General features: G+C 56.3%; 1 long non-coding RNA gene across 1 annotated transcript; it reads right to left on the bottom strand.

Moving 5' to 3' along the window:
• Positions 1-2,156: 2,156 nt before the first annotated feature.
• Positions 2,157-7,256, bottom strand: LOC135322032 (uncharacterized). Its single transcript, XR_010382282.1, has 2 exons — positions 7,040-7,256; positions 2,157-3,933 (listed from the first exon to the last, which is right to left on the bottom strand). It is a non-coding gene; the product is annotated as an uncharacterized LOC135322032 (long non-coding RNA).
• Positions 7,257-7,446: the final 190 nt, after the last annotated feature.

Here is a 7,446-nt window from a genome sequence, read left to right as displayed (position 1 = left end):
CCACCGCCACTGCGCAGGCGCGGCCCAGCAGGGCGGGGCGAGGGGCGGGGAAGGGCGGGTCTTGAGGGCGGGGCGATGTGAAGGGCGGGGCCTGTTGTTGGGGACGGGGCGTTGGCGGGGCACTGCCGGGCTGGCCCGCGGATCCCGGAGTAGGCTGGGGTCCGAGCCGTGCGGCCTGGTGGACAGGTTATGTTTTTGGTGGCCCGAAGACTCAGGCCAGTAGCCGGAATCCGGTTCCTGGCACACGGCCTTCAGACCCCGAAGCGAAGGGTTTGCACCTCGGGGCCCAGGCATGCGCCTGCGCAGACGGACACCTCCCACGCGGCACCTGGATCCCGCGAGTGGCTCGCGGTTGGGCAGGGCGACGTGGAGAGCGCTCCGCCCTGCTCCGGGTCCCCAGAGTGGGGTTTGGAGGCCAGGCTCGGCCCTCGGGGTCCTCCTGGAGTCAGTGGGGCGGGAAAGGGGCTGAGATCCCAGGGTGGGGGTCCCAGATTGAGGTCTGGAGAGGACCCAGAACCTCTGGGTCCACGTCTAGGCGTCCATGGTGGAGGAGGCGGGCGATGGAGATGGCCCTGGGGCTGAGATGGCCTGCCTCCCCTGCATGCTCCAACCAGCCTTGCATGGGCGGCTCTTGTCTGCAAGGTCTTGGGAGGCGTGGACCTTGCCCAGCCGCGAGCAACCCCAGGAGCTAGGCCCCTGTCCTCATCACAGACCGGACTCCTGGCCAGCGATAGCCAGGGCCTGCAGCCCGCCGGGACGCTGTTGTCCCGCCTGCTTGCGGATGGTCTCTTGCAAAAGGATTTTCCTCCCATCAGCTCTGCCTTGGGAGCCGGAGGGTCTGGCACCCTCCTGCATGGCCTGGCAGCTGACCTGTCTGTGCTCTGTCTCAGGCCTCCTGGACCCTTCCTCGTTGTGAAAGAACCTCCTCCACCACACTCCCAGGGGATGCAGTGAATCCCAGCCCCCAAACTGCCCCCCTCCCCCGAGTTGTCTTTTCCAGTCGGTGCTGGAGAGGTGTCCAGGCGGGTCACCCTGCCCCACTCCGGGGTCCCTGCCCCTGTGGCCCTGACTGCGAATTGCAGTGGGAGTGACCAATCTGGGCATCATGGGCCAAGGGGCCTCCCTGGGACCTGGCTGGTCCCTGCCTTGTTTTTGTGAGCTATCCTGGAGCCAGGCCCCCACCCCAGCAGGGCGAGCAGGGGCAGCAGGGCCCCAGAGGAAGAGAAAACTAGGGCAGGGGAGGAAGCCAGGGGAGGATAATATAGAGGAAAATGCCTGGAGGCTGAACTTGCTGTGAGGGGCTGCAGAGAGGGGACAGAGGGAAGAGATGGGTGGCTGAGAGAGGGAGGGTGGTGCCAGGGGCTGGCCTGAAGAGCAGAATGGCAGACCCCTGAGAAGGTGGGCGGGAGCTTGGCCTGGTTGTGCACCTGGAGTCCTGGGCTGGCTTCCCTGCTCCCCTGGGGCTGAGTTCTAGGGCAGATAGACAACAACACACTGAAAAACCAGCCCGAAATGCCACTTAGTGTCTTGGTGCCAGCCATGGATGGGAGGAGCCAGGACTGAGTGACCATGAGGACAGACATCCTGGGAGTGGAACAAGAGCCCTGGGGCAGAGTGATGCTGGAAAGGCAAGGACACCCCTTCCTGTGGGGCTCCTCAGGTGGCCCCTGGGTACTGGAGCATCGGAGCATCAGGCTTACTGCCCACCTCCCCCTCCCAGCCTCAACCCATGTGGCCTGAGGGCCCACTCCTCCCTGTCTCCTCAGCACATCCCCCAACCTGCCTCAGGCCAACCTGCCTCCCCGGTGGCCCAGCCACGCACCTGCGAGATGTGGAGGTTTCTACTGAAGCCCAGTCCCCATAATCCAAACCACAGCCGGCTTCTAAGGAAATAGGATTTCAGCACACACCTTTCTCCCTCTGTGAGAAAGTGGAGAGCAGGGAAAACATCTTGAAAAGGAAAACCCACATCTGACAATTTCTGCAGAACTCAAACTGCGCTTTCTGATCCAGTATAGTAACTAAAATGGCAAACCTACTTCCATCAAACTGTCCCATGAATTTCTTAGAAACCTTCCAAAATAATTAACAGCTTCTAGGTGAAGCTTAAACTTAAACCTTTGCTTGGGACATTTAACAAAATTCCAGACAGTCAATTTAAACAACAGACATTTATTTCTGTTGGTTCTAGACGCTGGAAGTCTGAGATCAGGGTGCCAGCCTGGTTGTTTCTGGTGAGGGCCCACTTCCTGGCCTGCAGACAGAGAGAGAGAGAACTGACCCCACACCTTACAATCTCATCTGACCCTAATTACCCCCAAAGGCCTACCTGCAAATACCATCACATAGGGTTAGAGTTTCAATTTACTAATCAGCGGGAGAATCTACTGTTGTTTAAGCCACCCAGTTTGTGGTGCTTTGTTCTGGGAACCCAGGAAACCTGACGTTCCCACAGACTCTGCCAGCCTGACCAGAAGGCCCAGAAATGGCCAGTCCTGCATTATTTGGTGACTGGATTCTCACCCCACATTTCGTCTTGGGCTCCACTGGTGGGTCTGTGTCCTGCTGCAGTAGGTGCTGCCCCTCAGTTCTACATCAGCAGGCTTGGGTGTTGGTGCCAGACCTTGCCTGTTACAAAAAGCACTTCTGGGAACATTCTTGTCCATGTGTTTGGATACCTTGTGCACACATGTCTACATGTTTACCTTTACTTCTTAGAAAACAATCCCAAACAGCTCTCCAAAAATGAAAGTTCACACTTCTACCAGCAGGAGACTTCCCTCTCTTCTGCTGCCCACTTTGGCCAGCCCTGGACACCAGCAGTCTCACATCCCAGCCTCTCTGGTAACGGTGCAGAGGTATCTACGTTGCTGTGGCTTTTGCCACCCAGTGGCGAGGGAGGCCAGCACCTGGTCCCAGATCGGTCTGCATCTACAGCTGTTCTGATGAGACACTGCTAGGTGTCTTTGTCACTTTTTTATTGAGTCCTTTTCTTATTGATTTATAGGAATTCTTTATGCATTCTGGAAGTGACTCCTTTGTCAATTACAGCCCATTCTCAGTCTTCTTAAACTTACTCTCTATAAAGTCGCCACGAGCTTAGAATCCCTGAGTCCTCGAATGCTGATCAGCCACTCTGGGGAAACTCGGAGTTGCTTCCCGTCAGCCTCTGGTCACAACATGTTCACCGATGGGTCAACACGGAACCCCGTTGCATGTGTTTTCCATTCAGGGCCGCCTATTGGAGGCACACTGTTGACTCACCAGCACTGACCCTCCGGCCAGCGGCGCTGTCCCTTGTCCTGAACGGAGCTCGCCCGATGCCGGAGCTCCTCTGCCGGGCACGGCCCAGTTTCTCGCGCAGAATGCTGGATGGAACGAGCACAAGGCTGGGGCCCGTATAAGCAGCAAAATCACCAGCCGAGAGCACAAGAGTGGAAATGCAGCACCGAACCGACGGGAGGAGGACACACTCACCGGTGAGTGGACGCAGGAAGGCCGGGCCTTGGTTTCCAATGCTCGGCACACGGCCACAGGCAACCTCAAAGGTGCCGTGAGGGTAGATGGTGGGGACAATGGGTCTTCGCAAAGACAGGACCCGGAAATATTGGGATGGACTGCGTCCACACCCTCCTGCACATCACCTTCTCAGTGGTGGTTCTGGGTCAAAGGCATTCTTTATTTCCCTCTGTGCCAGCTGGTCAGCCTTTCCCTTCTGGGAAGGGCCTTTGAGTCCTGTTCAAGCACCTGCCTGCCCTGAGGCTGTGAAGATGCTCCTGTCTGAGGAAGAGGGCTGTCTGTCTCCAAGTGTACACCTGCCAGCCTCCAGGCGGTGTGATGTGAAGTGGTCTCATGTCCACTCAGCCGACACATGGCCAGTCAGTGTGATGCGGGCCAGTCCAGGTTTGGGGCAGCCTGAGGTTGATGGGCTGTCTTTAAGAAAAATGCAAAATTATTATGATAAAATTAGATACACATTTATTCAGAATGAGAGAAAATCACAACAAAGTGAACATTAAAAACACTGACAAATGGCACAAACATCACAAAATCCAGGAAAAAACCCTACAACTTTCATTCATAACTGCTTCCTACTCCACAATGATTCTGTTTTCATCTACATTTTTATTGTCTCTTTTTATAACAATTTCGTAATGTCATTGTCCAGGGAGAGAAGAGAGAGAAAAACTCATTCCTGGTTGTGTCATGCACATTGCCGAGGCTGCTGCCAAGCCTGGAGACAACTTTGTTGAGTCTGTCTCATCTGGAAGCTGAGGCGGCTCAGGGTAGTGCACTTTTCTTGTGTCATGACTCATCCAAAATGCCCCTGTGCTCTGACGGGCCTTCTTACATGGTGCCCTTGTCACACTGACTGTGGGGTCCACTCTGTCTTGTCAGTGTCAGCGTTTCCTGTGAAGTCAGCAGGATGTCCAATCCTTTCCCCAAAGTGCATGTGACTCACTCCTTCCCCTGGCTAACTGCCAGGGGTGTTCCTGGAAGCTGTTTTCTGCACCCGGATGTCTGGTGTTGACTTCGCTAAGCAAGGAAGTGACAGTGAGGGACAGACATGTCCATGACCCACAGACGTTCCCACCACTCAGCTTCCCCTTGGCCAGACCCCGAAAGTGCCACCCCAGCCCCACCCCAGCAAGAGGGGAAGTGTGACGGGGACCCAAGATAGTGTGGGAACCGCTGTGGTCATGCTGTCCTAGTTTAGCAAATGTCACAAAACCATGTGAGTGTATGACCCAGGCCCTCATGAACCCAGGCCACTGTGCGGACCCACGTGTCCCTGCTGTGCCATGCCGTCCACGCGGTTCTGGAAGACAGTCCCAGTATAGGCTGGCAGAAGCCCTCTGCATGTGTTCCAGGCATGGGCAGGGCCATGTCCCCTCCAGAGGCTGCTCCTGTAGCCCTGTTCTGGGCCCTCCCCAACTCGCGGCCCCTCCTCCATCATCAAAGCCAGCAGCACTGCACCTTCGTTTTAAAATGTGTACCCAGGTTTGTTTTCATCAGACAGGGTGAGGTGACAGTCACGGAGACACCTGCCTTTGAAGAAAGAATTTATGACATTTCTCAAGAGGAGGGACCCCGCAACATGCAGGGACACTGGGACCACAGCTTTGGGTCAGGAAACAGAAGCAGGAGTGGAGACAATGTGGCCCAGAGCCTTTATTGGGGTTTTCGCAGGAAGGGATGGGTGAGGCAGTCCAGGTACACACAGTCAATTGAGGACTGGACGTTTTGAATGATTTTGGCAGCCTGAGCTCTGGGGACAGCCTCTGGCTGTTGGGTACATGGCCCTGGGGTGAGCTGGTGCAGATGGGACATCAGCATGGCATGTGAGAGGGGGGAGAAGGGCTGGCAGGGGTGGGGGCTCTGGTCCCATCCATTTGTGGGGAGGCTCAGTTGGTTCCAGGAACTGGCTGGTCCAGGAAGGGCAGCCTCTCCAGGACCAAGACCCCGAGTGCCAGAGCACCCAAAATACCGAAAATAAGCCACTATCACCAGTACAGTTAGAGACAGACAGGGGGACAGAAGGGAAATCATTCTCACCTGCTTAGAGATACAGGCCAGATTTTTTTAAAGAGAAAAATCAGGATTTTGTTTAAGAGAAGAAAGGTTGGTGGTGCTGCCTGGTCCTCTTCCAGCCAGAGACAGCGACAAAATACCAAACAGAAAAATAAACGAATAAAGAAATGAGGAGGGAGAAAAGAATGGAAGACAAGACTGATGTAAGAGCATAGAGGGGAGAAAACAGACCCCTATGTTCCTGTTTTTCACCTGGAAAAGTTAAGGGTGCCTCACCTGGAAAACCACACTATGCCACTGTGGTCCCACCACCAGGACCCTGCTCCCCAGCACCCAGTTAATCTTCCATCTCCAGACCCTTAGCTTAGTCACACCGGCAGAGCGCACACTCTGGGTCGTGGGGGCGGCTGGGAGCCACTGCCCGCACACCCGTGTTCCCCTCACAACCCTGCATACCCCTTAGTCTCTGGGTGTATTTCGAGCCCCATGAGGTGCAGCTGCTGTTGTGTGTGTCGCTGCGTTAGGTTCATGTACAGTAGGCTCTTTGTGCTGCGTCTCATCCCTCCCTGCATCTCCAGGGACAGGATCCTTCTTTTCCTGGAAGGACACCAATCACCGCTTCGGTAAAGGGGGTCAGTGGAGACACATGTTCAGACTTTGTTTCTCTGGAGTGTCTTTATTTGACCTCTGTTTTCGAAGTAGACTTTTTGCTGGAGGTAGAAGTCTGGCTATGAGTTATTTGCCTTGAAGTTTTTGTTTCCTCGTCTGCTGGTTTCAGTCGCCTCGGCTGGAAGTCAGTGTTCTTCTTTGTGGTTCCGCACTTCAAGGGTTGCAGGCCCTCTTTTCCTCCTGCTGCTTTGAAGGTGTTCCCTTTGTCTTTGGTTTCTGCTTTTCATTAGAAGCTTGGATTCTGCTTTCTTTCTACTTTTCCTCCGGCTACAGAGCACCTCTTGATTCTGTGGCTGGATGGCTTCCATCACGTTAAGAACATTATCAGTTCCTGTCTCTTCAGATGCTGTCTCTGTCACCGACCCAAGGGACTGGCAACAGCGACTGGCTCCGGGTGGGTTCTACTGACTGAGGGAGGACGTGCAGGGAAGGGGTCCTCCCCTGGGTTCCGAGACCTTCGGTTGGTGGGGAAGATGCTGTGCGACCTCCAGGACAGGCAGGTATACAGACACACACATGCAGCATATGCATGCAGCTGAAAGCTTAAACACCTACACCGCTGACCGCCACCTCCCCAACACCCAGGCCAGGCTGCCTGGCTGTCCTGAAGGGACGTCCACTTGGCTTCTTAAAGGCAGCTTAGCTCTCTGGCCACCCCTGCTGCTTTACAACCGCGCCCCTCTCCGAAAACGGCACACCCCCACGCTGCTGCAGTCAAATTCCTTAGGGTCACCAGTCCACCTTCCAAATGTGTCCCACATCTGACCACCTCTGCCCACCGCCCAACCATCGCAGGTCTGAGCCATGCGTTAGGCTCCTTCCTGCTCCGAGGGCCGACCTTATGAAGCGTTGCAGATGACGGTTCTCACCCGTGCGGCTAAAAACCAGGTGCTTTCCAAGTGTCGTCCAGTGCCCACAGCGCGCTCAGCGCCTCAGCGCGGGAGGGGACGGAGGGGCACTACCTGCTGGGGGCTGCCGACCCTTTGCCCCCTACACCTACTGCCCCGGCCCCGCCGCCACGTCCACGGCCCCAGCCTCCGGCCCCACTGCCTCGCGCCCACATCCCCGCCCCCGCCCACTCCCTCCTGACCCCGCCCATATCTACCGCTTTCCCCCTCCCCAGACACGCCCCTCCCACAGCCCCGCTCCACGCCCACCACCCCGGCACCGCCTCCCACCTTCCGCCAGACACCGCGCACAGCCACCACTTTCCGGGGGCCCGCTCCGCCCCACGCCCACCGACCC

Source organism: Camelus dromedarius, chromosome 1 (assembly GCF_036321535.1).
Source record: "Camelus dromedarius isolate mCamDro1 chromosome 1, mCamDro1.pat, whole genome shotgun sequence".
In the NCBI taxonomy this organism is placed as follows: domain Eukaryota; kingdom Metazoa; phylum Chordata; class Mammalia; order Artiodactyla; family Camelidae; genus Camelus; species Camelus dromedarius.
The sequence above is the reverse complement of the archived record's forward strand: the minus strand, read 5'-3'. Positions and strand labels throughout refer to the sequence as shown.